This window comes from Danio rerio, chromosome 1 (assembly GCF_049306965.1).
Source record: "Danio rerio strain Tuebingen ecotype United States chromosome 1, GRCz12tu, whole genome shotgun sequence".
NCBI classification, from domain to species: domain Eukaryota; kingdom Metazoa; phylum Chordata; class Actinopteri; order Cypriniformes; family Danionidae; genus Danio; species Danio rerio.
In genome coordinates this window covers 50,167,515-50,182,675 of record NC_133176.1, presented here as the reverse complement: position 1 = coordinate 50,182,675, position 15,161 = coordinate 50,167,515, and the positions used below count along the sequence as shown (strand labels likewise).

General features: G+C 39.0%; 1 protein-coding gene across 8 annotated transcripts in view; it reads left to right on the top strand.

Moving 5' to 3' along the window:
• The window catches only part of agpat3 (1-acylglycerol-3-phosphate O-acyltransferase 3), a 40,811-nt gene continuing 25,650 nt past the window's right edge, over positions 1–15,161 (top strand). For 2 of the 8 annotated variants that reach the window (XM_009293826.5, XM_005170977.6), the window contains exon 1: positions 9,368–10,669. The gene's annotated coding sequence lies outside the window, so the exon portion shown is untranslated. 8 annotated transcript variants of the gene reach the window in all.

The following is a 15,161-nucleotide window of genomic DNA, read 5'->3' as shown; positions in this document are numbered from 1 at the left end:
GCAGTGTGTGTGTAAATGTGTATATATACGGGTGTGTGTGTGTGTGTTTTGTTGTGCGTGGATGGATAACCACATACGGACACAAAGAGTAGCGATCATTTGAGCAGCACCCCAGAGGCTCAGACACCACCTTCCGACAGCATCGCCATCACACCGAGAAGCAGGAAATCTCCACTGATGACATTTAAGCAGGTAATAATGCACGCGCACGCAGCGATGACTGCTCTTTAAATCACATTAATACCGTGTTAATAAAGCTTTTATTAATGCTGACAGGCAAATGCATGAGTGAATTGAACAATCTGACGTTTCATTTAATTATATCTGTTGTGCATCGCGCGTGCCTGATGTTAGATGTTTGTGTGTGTGTGTGTGTGCACGAGCTCCCCGTGCTGCAGTGGTCGGTTTATAGGAGCAGCGTGTTATAGTCCACTTCACAGCCTCGCTGTTTGACAGCCCGGGGAACACCCGTTTCAGATGTGCATCCTCTTTTTTGGATGATGTTTATCTCAGCTTGCTCGGCAGGCATTTGCATTTGAATGGCTCTGGATTTGTTGGTGTTTATGAATCGGTTGCCCTGTGTCATTCCCGACCGGCGCGCGCGTCACTGTCGTGCGATTATCGGGGTTACTAGAGTTCAGATGCGGTGCTGGGCTGTTTCCCTTCTGTTTAGCCGCTGAGTGGGGTTTTACTCGTGTACATTAGTCATGATTTATGTAAGTCCAACTGCATTTGGGTCTTATGTGTCAGGCTTAAACGTTCCTGTTACTAGTGGGTGTTTTTATTTGCTGATGTTGATGATTGAGGTAAAGTTGGTGTTATATTCACACATTCTGACTTTCTCCTTTATAATGTCTTTTCAGATGTATTATTTACAAACTCTAAATGGAGAAATCACATGTGCAGCCAATGACTATCAAAGTACATAATTGTTTACAGAAAAATTTAATTAAATAGTGCTAATGTTGTTTTGAAGTCATGTTACATGTGATTTCAGACTATTTAAAGTACAGCATAGTCTCAAGTTGACACTGGTCAAAAATGAACTAATGTGCGAATATAAAACCAGCTTTACCTCAGGTTTCATTTTGTGATGTGTTATAAACAAATTTCTGGAGGAGGAGGAGGACATGGCTAACTCATTGTGGACACTCAGTCTATTATTCAGTCAGTATAAGACCAAACCCCTATAGATAACCACACATGTCCTACCATGTTTTCTCTCAGCTTCTTAATAATATAATTTCTGACAAGTATTGGTTGCCAATTCTGAATAGGGAAAACATAGCTGCCAATGACTGTCAAAGTACAGAAACATTCACTGTCAAATAAATAGTGCTAATGTTGTTTTGAAATCATCCTTGCATGCGATTTCAGAACGAATATTCAAAGTACAGTATAGTCTACATGTTGTCACTGTTCAAAAAAGAACAAATGTGCAAATATAAAACCAGTTTTACCTCAGGTTTCCTTTTATAATGTGTTATAAACAAATTTTGGGAGGAGAAGGACATGGCTAACTCGTTGTGTACACTACTTTTTAATTAGCATAAGACCAAACCCCTATAGATAACCACCTACCTCTGTTTTCTCTCGACTTTTATCTTCTTAATAATAGAATTTCAGACAAGTATTGTTTGTAAAGCGGGAAATCATTTTAGCAGCTAATGACAGAATTGTCAGAATAGAATAATGTTCACAGTCAATTAAATAGTGCTAATGTTGTTTAAAGTCATATTAAGATGCAATTTCAGATTGAATATTTAAAGTACAATGTTGTCACTGTTCAAAAATGAGCTAATGTGCGAATATAAAACCAGCTTTACCTCAGGTTTCATTTTATGATGTGTTATATACAAGTTTCGAGAGGAGGAGGAGGACATGGCTAACTCATTGATGGACACTCAATGTCTATTATTCAAACAGCATAAGACCAAACCCCTATAGATAACCACACATGTCCTACCCTGTTTTTTTTCTCAGCTTTCTAATAATATAATTTCAGACAAGTATTGGTTGCAATTCTTGCAAATTTTAAATAGGGAAAACATTTTAGCAGCTAATTACTGTCAAAGTACAACAACATTCACAGTCAATTAAATGGTGCTAATGTTGTTTTGAAGTAATACTTGCATGTGATTTCAGACTGAATATTCAAAGTAGCGTGCACAAGCTGTCACTGGGGTGGTACCTTTTGAAAAGGTACAAATTTGTACCTAAAATGTCCATATTAATACCTCAAGGTAACATATTAGTACCTAAAAAGTACAAAAGGGTCCCTCTAAACATATTAAGGTGCTAATGTGTACTTTTGAGGTACGAATATGGACCCTTCAAGTAGAAATGTGTACCTTTTCAAAAGATACCACCCCATTGACAGCTCGTGCACCTTTATTTCTGAGAGTGTGGAAAACAATATAATGACTGTGTCACTGAACAAATGTGCGAACATAAAACAACTTTATCTCAATATCACTCCACCACCCCATCTCCACACCTTTAAACTCAATTTTAATATGAGGCCAGAGCCCAGGCCCTGTGCTCAAACCCCTATATTTATCTATCTATCTCTCTCCTGAAGCCTGGTTTATACTTCTGCGTCAAGTGACCGGCGCATGCAACGCGCGTAGCTGTGCATTTATACTTCTGTGCGCTGTCTCTGTTGGTCTGCATTAACACTTCCGAAACGCTAGTTGGAAGTGAGGTGTAAATGTTCCTCTGTGTCGAGTTTCTTCGCTGCTGTTTTGCTTTTCCTGAACACTTCCGGGATGTACAAGTGGCTCAAACTTGCTCATTTTGAGACAGGAACCGGCGGACGTGGAACAACTTTAACTATGAGGTAAACACAAAACAAAACCTTCCATCCGGAGCTCCACACTTGTAAACAATCGCTCGCACCATTCACGCGGCTCTCGGTCCCGCCCAGACTCGTCAGCGCTACCAAGCCGACCAATCACAGTGCTTGCGCTACGCGTCGTTGCAACGTGTAGTTACATTTTTTGAGAGGTGCACGTCAGTGACACCGACATACGCCGGCGTTTGACGCAGAAGTATAAATCAGCCTTTACAAGGGGAATAATTAAAGTTGGGGGTCTTTTTCCGAGCTCAAAGGACAGTATGCCTAATATGCATATTCTATTTAGTAAAATATCTGTTAGTGTGAACTTAAGAACTCCATTTAAAGGGACAATATGTATGTTTTTTTTCATAAGCCTTTCCAAAAAACACTAGAACACTATATATATATATATATATATATATATATATATATATATATATATATATATATATATATATATATATATATATATATATATATATATATATATATATATCTGCTGACTTGTGTTATTATGCTGTAATATAATAAGTAATACAGAAAGTAAAATGTATTTAGTATTATAAAGCCGATGTTTCTACCTGTAATAATAATTTTAATCCATGAACATATATAATGACGATGACAACTCCCAAAATTCCACACTCATTCAAACTACGCCTTCGTTTGTTGTTAATGTGTGCCCTCTAGTGGTCAGAATTACATAATGTAACTTTAAAATGAAGCCAGATATATTTATGCATATTACCATACTGACTCTTACCACAATTCACCATGTTTCTGACTTAACTAAAAATGTAGTAATTTTTTTTTTTGCCAGATTTAAACTAAAATACCATGGATAAAGTATTGTTGGTATAGCAAAACCTTGGTTGATTTATGTTTGGCCTTGTTTACATAGTTTTTGGTTTTATTTATAATGAAGTAATGGTTCGTTTTCGTGAACTTCAATTTAATTTTCAGTCAGGGTTTAATGCATTACTTTTTATTTGTACTAACAAGTTTACCACTAACACCAAGCACTAGTTGATGTGTCCAAAATGCAGAATTAAAACCTTAAAATACATATAAAATTCAATTGAAAACACTGAGGTAAAAATATTTTCCATATTTAAAAGACATGGCATGGACAAATATAATGCAGTGCTGCTTCTTGTTTGGTCTGAGACCCACTTTATATCATATCTCAGCCAGGCAATGAAGATCACAGTTTTTTTTTTTTTAAAGAAATCAAATCTTAAATGCTGTGATTTTGTATGGGATGACAATGCACCGGAAGCCCTGGGGCTGGCTGACTGAAAATAAATGTCTGTATGTGCATATATGGGTTTTTATCCACAAAAAGCACAACTTTGAAAAGCAAAAATTTAACTTAACCTTGAGTCTTCATGTCATGCACAACTCGCGCGCACACAATACATAACTGTTCAAATCTGAGATAATTGTTTCCCGCAGTAACTGTATTTGCTTTGCTTTGATATTACAGAAGAACCAATTTGGTTCCCATGTTTTTATTTTGTGTAATTACTTTCTACATTAGTTTTGTAGACCTGCCATCACTTGCCGGCTAGGCAGTTCCCGATGCATGATCAACATTTTTCAATCTCCATTCTCGACCAGCTCTTTTTCATCCTTTGACAAGAATGTGACATTTCTTTTAATGTAAATATTGTTTGCCACTTATAATCATGTAATATTGCAGCTGTAGCAAAGCATCACTCCATTCAAAGCTGTGCAACAATAATTAATTGGATCAGAATAAGAGATGTGATTGAATCAGTTATGCATTCATTCATATGCACAATGAAGTTCATTTTGACCGTGTTAAATTAGAAAGTACATGTAAACAAATCCATTAACAACATGTTACTTTTTCAGGTATTTTACTCATTTTAGTTTGTGCTAGAACAATGTGTAAATGTTCATCATTGGGAGTATTTTTAAATAAGATGTATCCTTCGATGTATCCATGACTCTCTGTTACTATATTAGAGGCAACCTTACTTGCCTTACATTTAATCCGATACCTTGTGTTAATTAAACCTAACACTATTACTTCACACCTGAGGAAGATAACATCAGCCTCATCCAGTGTCTTGATTGGGGCCATGTAGTCGCATTGTTGTTGGGCAACTTGGTTTCTCTCGATTAGAATGTGGGTCAGAGGTTTTTAGCAGTGACGCCTTGACATTATCCTCTTAACAGCTCCCCCGCTTCCTTTGGACAGCGAACAGAGCATATCTATCTTCTGGTTTGTGAAAAGGGCTTGAATGACGTGGCTTTGAAATCGTTTGTTTCACCCCCGGGAGTTTTCCAGCAAAAATTTTCGTGTTTAATAGACGTCTAATAGACATCTAAACGTAGACAGCTTGGCTAAAAGCGAGGCTAAACTTGGGCTGTCAGTGAAAATCTTAATAGACATGTAAGAATAGCCCAAAACTAGACTAGTCATCAAATAGACAGATTAGACAGACTTTATATGTGTAGTCATTCATTTCTGTTTATTTGATGACTAGTCTAGTTTTGCCTATTCTTAGACGTCTATTAGATTTTCACTGACAGCCCAAATTTAGCCTTGCTTTAGCCAAGATGACTTGTTAAGACGTCTTTTAGACATCTTTTAAAAACAAAAAATGCTTGCTAGGTTGTTTGTGTTGGCCGCTCATCTATTTCAGGCTCGTCAGGGTTGAACTTGGGAGGTTTGGGATGAGATTGTGAAAGTAGTGCAAATGATAGAAATGCCATCAAACACTGTAAGCAGATCAGTGGTGAGAATAATAATGTGAATGTCAAATGCCATGTTTACTTCAGTTGGGTTGTCATAGAAATCAAGATCACAGCAACCCAACTGAATACATCTGGGGTTTCATCCAAATGTTGTTGATTTGCTGTTTTGTAGACCACAATGCTGGAAAAGGCCTTAAGAAAAGCTACTAAAGTGCTTTGAATTGGGAAGGATACGGCAGTAACTTTACAATTTAAACATTTCAGGCTAAAAGTGCTTGGATCTACCAGTTATTCAAGTGCAATAGTGAGGTTTTCATCTATTTCTTGACATCAGAGATTCGTATGAGAGACCCAGTCACTAGTGTAACCTGAAACTTGAATGAATAAAAGATTATACATGGATGCCCAAATTGGCCACAGTTGTAATTTCATCACATTACTTTATTCCTCCTTTTACGAAACGGTAATTACATTTAGTAATACCAAGATACTAACACTGAACTAACTCCCAGACTTAACCTGAATCAATATAACGTAGACTAACCATATTCCGTACACAACGATGTTCCGTACAGATGACCTTTTAACGTTAATCTCTGAATAAATACTTATGGGTCGTAGGCAAGCTATATATCTGTGTAATCTTAAATTCTCACTCTTTCAGCCCCAACAACAACAGAGACATTCCTACAATATGTTTCCGAGTAAAATCAGTAAGTTTGCTACGTCCACCTAATGCGCTTGAAAATAGAAAGTGGGCAAGCTTAAAGTGCAAGTGTCGCCTGGGAGGGGAGACATTTAAAGCCCCGACAATATGCTTTTGCATTTAATTTATGCATCACACGGTATTACAGTTCTTATGAAGTGAATATTATGTTATCACAAATTGTTAAATAACTTATCTTTTGTTGAATAAATGCCTTGAAATTTGGATGTTTAAACATCAATTGTGGGTAAATACAGCATGTCGCAACTCTCCGCCGGAGAGATAGGCTGCAAACGCTGTTTGGATCCTCCTTTTGCAGTAATGATGTTTATATTCATAAAAGGTCAGTCAAGTTAGCTTCAATGTGCATGAATTTAATGTTTTAATATTTTAAATGGTCATGCTGTAATAAAATAAACATGATATAAAAAGTAAATGATTTTTGAAGCTATTTCATTTAAAACTTTCATAAAAGAGTTATTTAATATATCATTAACTTCAAGTTAAACACAATAATGGTATATTCTGACATAAGATTTTAATAAGACTTCAAACAATGCCCATTTTTGCCGAAAATTAAAGTTATGCGCCCTGTACGGAACACTATTTTAGTCGTGTACGGAACACCGTTAATACCTATCATCTTCCGTACACATGCGAAGGCGGTACTTTTCCCATCTTTTCTCAAAAACTACTGGTCCAAAAGACATCAATCAAGATTTGGATTGTGCAATAGGTATTCCCCCAGAGAATGAACACACAAGCATGCTTATCTGCCTTTCAATGACGGAGGAGTGGCCGTTTGAGTGCACTGAATAGCGAAAAGTGTACGGAACATGGTTAGTCTACGTTACAGTGGTTCATTTGGGAATGTTAGTTTACCTGGGTCTTTAGGCTATGTGGAACTATGGAACTAGAGTTGTCATGATACTGGAATTCTGTACCAATCGATACTGAAATTTAAAAAATGTCCATTTCCCACTAACATTTTAGCGCTGTTGAGCACGTTCTTAAACAGTGCTGATTTGCCATTAGGTTCACATGCTCAACAGAAATTACTGTGATTGGCTGTGAAGGTCATCAGTTCACCGAACTCATCGATGTTTACTCAGTGTAACCACAAATACAGGGACACTGGAGTGTTTTAAAGCCGTGAACACTGCCGTGTTCACTTCAGCCGTGACACTTCAGTGTCCCTGTATCTTTGTTTACACTGAGTAAACAGCAGTGAGTTCGGTGAACTGATGACCTTCACAGCTTATCACAGTCATTTCTGTTGAGCACGTGAACACAACGGCAAATCAGCACTGTTTAAGAACGTGCTCAGTAGCGCTCAAATGTTTGCAAGAAATGGACGTTTTTGAAATTTAATTATCGATTGGTATCCAATTCCAGTATCGTGCAAACCTAGATGAAACTTTCTAAACATCAACGGCTTGTGCTGAATTAATGTTTCCACAGAGCGCTACAGTTCAGTTCCAGGCTTGCGATTCCACTGCCAACAGTTCTTTTATTCAGTTGGCCTGGTTCATGGCAAAGTTGTGAGCGACATCATCCTTTCTTGAAGAAGAAAACTTTGTCGGCCGTTCACATATCGCATCTTTTGAATACCCATGTTTATTATTTCAGATGTTGCAGTAAATGCAGGCAAGCTCCCCTGGCTTGTTGAATGCACAACTGATGATTCTACATAAACCAATAGCATTCAGCAGCAAATCTAGCTTGATATTTTTGGTACATCACTGATGTGCTAGATACCCTTTTGAAAGGGTTCGTAAAAAGTGGTACAGTACACCGTTAGCTATTGTATTACTTCTGACAAGGGAAATGGAAATGAATGCATACCGTACTGTACCGAAACGTACTGCACCATGAAAACAAGCCAATAATGCCCTTATTGGCCGAGTTTATATTGCGAATGAACAACACTGAAAGAGCAGTGTCAAATTCATTTTGATCAAAATACCCTTATATTATCCAGTATGTTCCAACCACACAAGTGTTTGCAGGGTAAAATAAAACCCCCTGATGACTGGAGCACAGAAGACTTGTTATTCATTTTTATAAAAGCTTGACAACTGATTGTATATGCTTTGGTAGGTGCCGGTGGTGAAAATCAATGTGTAAAAAATAAAATGAAAGAAAGTTTTTAAAATAGTTCTTAGTGATTTAGGCCAATATCCGTTAGAGACTTATCCACTTATCACAGGAAATGTTGTCTTTGCCAAAGAAATGTGACATAATAAATGTGTTTATTGGGTTTAGTGTCATGCCTTGCACTATTCTGTAGTTAGCAGTGCATTATGGGATTTGTAGTTCATTCATTAACGTTAAGACATTAAGTACACAGGTTTGTGTCTTTTGACTTTCTAAGCCGCTCATAGGATGACTTGCTTAAGAGTGTAAACACTGGTTTGTTGGCGTTGAGGAAACCTTTGTAGACTTAACGCCATATTTCATGGCTGTGGAGATCATTGAAACCCCTTTTTGAAGCATTGACTTCAGTTTAGTAGTTAAAAAAGTTTTTTTTTTTTTTTTATAAAAAAGAAACCCAGACAAATCAGGAACAACATGGGTGTGCTTGAAATGTCATATTTGGGTGTACTTGTCCTTTAAGTGAAATGTGTTTTCACCAGTTGTTGAAAAAATTCTTAGAAGTGTTTGTTTGTTTGTAGGTGTAAAACACAGATAAGATTATAGATTTAGGCATCTTGACCTCATTTGGACTCCAATAAGCTGCTTTGGTTTAATATGGCTTCTATTGTATGTGCTTTATGGTATATGCCCTACCAGGCAAAGTCTGTAAAAGATGCCAAAATGCACTTGAATTGTGCATTAAATATTATGTCTAATCTCTTCCAGGTTTCCATTGATTAGAGTACAGCAACCAAAGATCAACTCACAGCACACAAATTTAATAGAAACCATAATTATTCCCAGTTTCAGATGTTGATCAATTGTCTACCAAAATGTCAAGGTCTTCATTTATCTTGTTCACTTTCGCTATTTAGTTCGACTCCTTTCCTGCTTGCTATCTTCAAATTTCCTAGGTGGTCATCCCATCAGAAAGGTGATTATTCTTTGTCCTTTTTTCCCAGTGTATGGAATCGAGGAGCGTCGAGGTATTTACTGAGACCAAGACAGATTCTTTTATTTGAGAAACCCCCATCATTGCACATAAATGCCTTGGATGCTGTAATGCTGACCTTTCTGAAATTGGATGAATTGAGGAAGCTGGGTTTAATGCAGGTATACAAGGTTCACCAGCATAGCATAAACAAAGACAGACTGACATCAAAATGAAAGCAGACAGAGGAAATAATGAGATAAATTGAACAAGAAAAGCAGGATGTATATAAAAAGGGATCCTCTCTAAGTACTCGGTTGTGTGACGTGTTGGCCCGTGGCGCATTGTGTTCTTCATTTCTGCCAGTAATGCAGTTGTGCAGTCATGGCTTTGGGTCAAAACCTGCCTAATCGTTTCATCACCACCTCATCTAAAGTAGACTTGGGGCACGGTCGACCTTGGATACCAAGAGATCTACGTCAAAGCCATGTAGAAGCTTGCTGACCATGCTACAACACCCACAAGACACCAGAATCATACCGAAATGTATCATGCCTCGTGTGCAAGGGTGGATGGCCTAAAAGGCTCCTCCTGGTGGCTAAAGGAAGTTACCACTGTCTTGTCCCACTTAGCTCAATCCTGTCCATTCCAGCCTTGCTTGAGGTTGATGTAAATGCAATGTGACTTATCCAGGGTGCTGTTCCAGAGTGCTAATCATTGGTAATCTAATCCAGAGGAGATTAGAGAAGAGGAGGGGACAAAGGATGCTGAGAACGGCTCTCTCTGGCTTAACTATGTCCACGCTTTGTTGTAAGACTGATGCATCTACCTAAGGATTCACTATCTGCAACTAAGTTTGAGCTTTCGGGAGGATAATCGATAGCAATGTCTTGTTGAAGATCAGCATTGGTGTGGATATCTTACATTTCATGTGGTTCGGTGCCGTGGATTTAGCGTGCATCATCTTTTTTTAACGGGAAAAAGCTTTGCTCCTGTTTGCATCATCCTAAAGGCGCTCTCCTTCTCTGGGATTAGCATTAGCATGTTGCTCTAGCCAGGGTGAGACTGATTCTAGCAACTTTTTTAAAGGAATTCTGGGCCAAATATTTTTAGGAGCACTTTTTGCTGTTTGACTCCTTCGTCTCCAAGCTTGTCAGGAACTGAACTGCCTTTTTTTCTTCAAAACAAACCAGCGAAAGTTAATCACATAATTGATTTTCTTTGAAGGCCCATCAACAGAAGCGAAGATGCTGAATCAGGGGGCTGTGATGATCTTCACGGGGGTCTGTGGGGCGTTAGTGGTCATGGCAGTGGCCTACTACGCCTACTGGTGAGTTTGGCTAATAGTCATCCAAATTAACAGTGGATTGATTAGGCCACCTGCTACTTATATAAAGGGTTATTGGATTGGCCACAGGGAAAGGTCAAGCGAGAGACCTCTTGCCTAAGTCTTTAATTTTTTAGTTTGTAGTTATTTGCACTCCTTGTCTTATTTGTATGTGATTAGGGCACTAGGATGACCACCTGTTGATGAATTGTCATTAGAACAAAGGCCAGATATTATCTCATACATCTCAAATGTCATTATTTTTGTCTGTTTATATCACTGGAAAACAGGCAAGCTCAAACCTCGGAAGACTATCATCCTGCAGGCTTCTTACTTACTCTTACTCACAGGGCGATTTATATTGAAGTTCATATTTAGCCGCACCATCTTGGTGTTTCATAACATTTCATTTTTACGAGGTGGGTCGTTAGCCCAAAGCTCAACCCCCTACCTGAGGGACCAGGACATACACACCTACTATGGATATTTTAGCTTACCCATTTCAACCATAGCACATGTCTTTGGACCTGTGGGGGAAACCGGGCACCCGGAGAAAACCCATGCAAACACGGGGAGAAACTCCACAGAGAAATGCCAACTGACCCAGCCGGCGCTCAAAACGGCGACCTTCTTGCTGTGAGGCAAGAACACTACCCACTGTGCCACCATGCTTCACACTTGCCAATTATTATTAACATCAATTAACCCTGAACACCTTGATTAACTCGTTTAGGAGTGGTAGATTGGGGTTGGAGCTTAAATCTAAAGGATGGTAGCTCACTGGGAGCAGGATTGGAGACTCTGTAAATCTTTTCAGGGAGTCAAACTGTTGGACTAGATGTATCTGAAAATCACACTGCTAAAGGTTACCATCTCAAGTGGAACCTAACTTCTTTCTCCATATCATTTAAAACTCTGCGAAGTTTCTCCGTACTCATTGGCACTCCACAAACTTGTAATGTAACTTTTTTTTAACGTTTTTTAGAGGCACATTTTGAAAACTATGGCCCCAGCCTGTCTAGTGATGCAGGCCAGACAGCTGTTTCCACCTAAGCTGGTTGATCCCTACATCTATAATCCTCCACCCTATCTCTTTTTATATTGCTATGCATTCCTCGCACTAGCAATAAAATAAACGAAGAACAAGATATGAACTTTAAATATGTATGTTTTTTTTTGTTTTTTTGGCATGTGGCAGCAATCGTCTTGAGTGTTGTTGTTTGGTTTCCCCCACAGTCCAAAGACATTTGCTGTAGGTGAATTGGGTAAGCTAAATTGTCCGTAGTGCATGTGTGCATGTCCTGTTCCTCCAGGTTGGGGGTTGAGCATTGAGCTAACAACCCACCTCATAAAATAAACTAGACGTTACGAAACACCAATGCAGCTAAACATCAACTTTGATATAAAATGAGCTTTGACATGGTGGGGCATAGGTTGGCGGAGAGGTGTCGTGGACGAAAGTGAAGATCGGGCGATTTGTCACGGACGAAAGTGAAGAGGGTTGGGGAGTCGCGAAAGAAAGTGAAAGGGAACAGCGGACGGCGGTGGAGGGCGGTTGAGGAGGGTGCCGGATCCGGATCTGGCGTGTTCCGGCAAAAATAAAGCCCTGGTTAAACCAGAACAACTATGCATAAATTAATAGGCTTTGACCTGGTTGTTGAAGACTAATGGCCTGTTTCCACTGAGTGGTATGGTGCTGTGTGGTTCGGTGTGCTTTTATGGCCGTTTCAACTGTGAAAAGGTACCAAAAAGCGAACCGTACCACTTTTTGGGCATCCTTTCGAAAGGGTACCTTGCACAAGAAAATAGTACCAGAAGGCGGAGCTAGACGCGCAGCTGATTGCTATTGGTTTACAGAGAAGCATCACTCATGCATACACAAGTCGGAGAATGGAATCAAAGGAGGCGGCATTTTTAAATAAACAGCCGAGACATTACATCGTGATAATATATAAATATAATAACAAGCCTGAGCTCAAACAAACCTTTCTCTTCACTTTCTCTAGAAAGCTTGTGTGCGCTCACTGTGCATCTATATTTGAAATAACAAACTTCTTGAGCTGATGATATAACGTGCACGTGATTATTGAAGTGCTTCTGACATCTAATCCTTTCAGAAACAGACAAACATGAGAGTGAAGCACAAAAAAACAAAAACAAATGAGAAGCCCAAAAAAAAAACCAAAGGAGCAAATGATTCTTTCAGAAACCTAAAATATGAACAAACTGCCGTTGGTACCCTTTTGGCAATAGAAACGGTCACCCGTACCATACTGTACCACTCAGTGAAAATGGGCCATAAAACTGTATTTTTTACTTTAAGTTATCACCAAACAGCTGTTGATAAATTGTCTGGAAATAACTTTCCTCACCCAAGTTGCACATTCAGTCTGTCTGATGTGTGAAGTGCTAATAATTGGTGGGATGGGTGGATCATGCAGTACAGTAGTAGTTTGCTATTGCTCAAATATGTCTTTGGCTGAGACTAGCTCTGACAAGTTGATCAGGTGATCCTTTAGTATGCACAGACACACATTCCCCCTGATATACACCTAGTGCAACCCACTTACTGTCTTTAGGGGGGGTTGGCATTCAAAGCACATTGGCATTCCGAGTCATTGTCTTTTTCTCTTATACACACACACACACACACTCACACACACACTTTGGTAAGACTCCAAAGTTTACCTCAGTTCATGCAGTAGTGGCTTTGAGGACAGAGTTCAGCTCTTTCCAATCCCACCCTTTCTCTTTTTCCTTCTTTAATCAGTCTCTGTTCATACTGAAGGAAGATTTATTTAACTTAACACACTGCCTGTGGATCTTCAGTTAAGGTTGGTGCTGTTTTTCATTGTGTTTGTCTTGGCTAATATGTTGGCGTAGGAATGTTCTTTATAGGTTTAAACATTGACTTGCTGCCCTGTGTTGAAATCGTGATTCTTTTGTGTTTGTTTAAAATGGCAGTAAATATATTTGACAGAATTACTGATATGCTATATGCTAATTCCCAGCAATCATTGACTTTCTGTCCGCTCGTATGTATGTAGCAGATAAATTAGCTGAATTTTTACATTGCGGGAGAAGTTGTTACTTGTCTGTGCAAAACTTGCTGAAGGTCATCTTGGTGGTTGCAAATGACAGTGCTATTTTGGCTAGTTGGTCCATGACACAAATATTTTCTTTTTGGATTTTGTCTTTGGTCAATTCCAACTTCAATACCAGCTTCGTTATCAATACTGAATCTTTACTTTAGGTAGTAAGAAAGTGAACTAATTCATTAAAGCAAACAAGTGCTGTACAGTGATGTCGATGTAAAAGGCTAGCTTTTATGTAGCTAATTAAGTTTCTGTTTAAGGTGAGAAAACTGTGTAACTGTACACTTTTCAAAATAAAGGTTCTTTATTTTAGTTCCCCTAAATATGCATTTACACGCCGTGGGCAAGAGCGCCTACAGGCTGCCCTGCCAACAAATCACATGCTTTCTAGCATAAATATTTTGTGTGCCTTTACCAAATTTGTTTAATTATAGAAGATATAGTGTGTGGTGTGGCTTTGCTCCACTTTTTCAATATGCCCATATATTTGAAATATTCTGAAGCAAAAATGCTGTTTTGTACTGTAGTTATAATTGGCATGAGATTCCAGCTTTTTTTCCATTCATTTATTTTCTTTTCGGCTTAGTCCCTTTATTATTTAGGGGTCGCCACAACGGAATGAACCGCCAACTTATCCAGCATATGTTTTACACAGTGGGTGCCCTTTCAGCTGCAACCCATCACTGGGAAACACCCATACATTCTCAATCACACACATACACTAACAACAATTTAGCTTACCCAATTCACCTATAGCGCAAACTCCACACAGAAATGCTAACTGACTTAACCGAGGCTCGAACCAGCTACCTTCTTGCTGTGAAGCGACATTACTACCTACTGTGCCACCTATACCCACTTTTTTCCCAAAATATAGAACATTAATGCACATCAGTAACTCACCAGCAACTTTTTTTTTGTTATGTCCCTGAAAGAAATGACTAAATAATTGGAAATCCAATGACCGCAATAATCAAACCCTTGGTGGGACCAACTGTGGTCAAAACCAAAGATTACAGGATCTGTTCTCTGAAATCCTCTCCAGCAGTCGACAGTTACAAACTGATTGGTTGTTGCCGAACTGCGTCATAGCTCGTTACCTTAAAGTTGACTTTCATTCAGGGGCGGACTGGCCATAGGGAACACTTGGACATTTCCTGGTGGCCTGACGGTCAATCTGGCCTGCTGTCCAACACCAACCCCCCCATGCACCCCCCTGAGGCTACAATTCACACAGGCTCACCAAAATTGGACAATAGAAAATTGGAAAAATGTTGTCTGGTCTGATGAGTCTCGATTTCTGCTGCAACATTCAGATGGTTGGGGCAGAATTTGGCGTCAACAACATGAAAGCATAGATCCATCCTGCTTTGTATCAACAGTTCAGGCAGGTGGTGGGG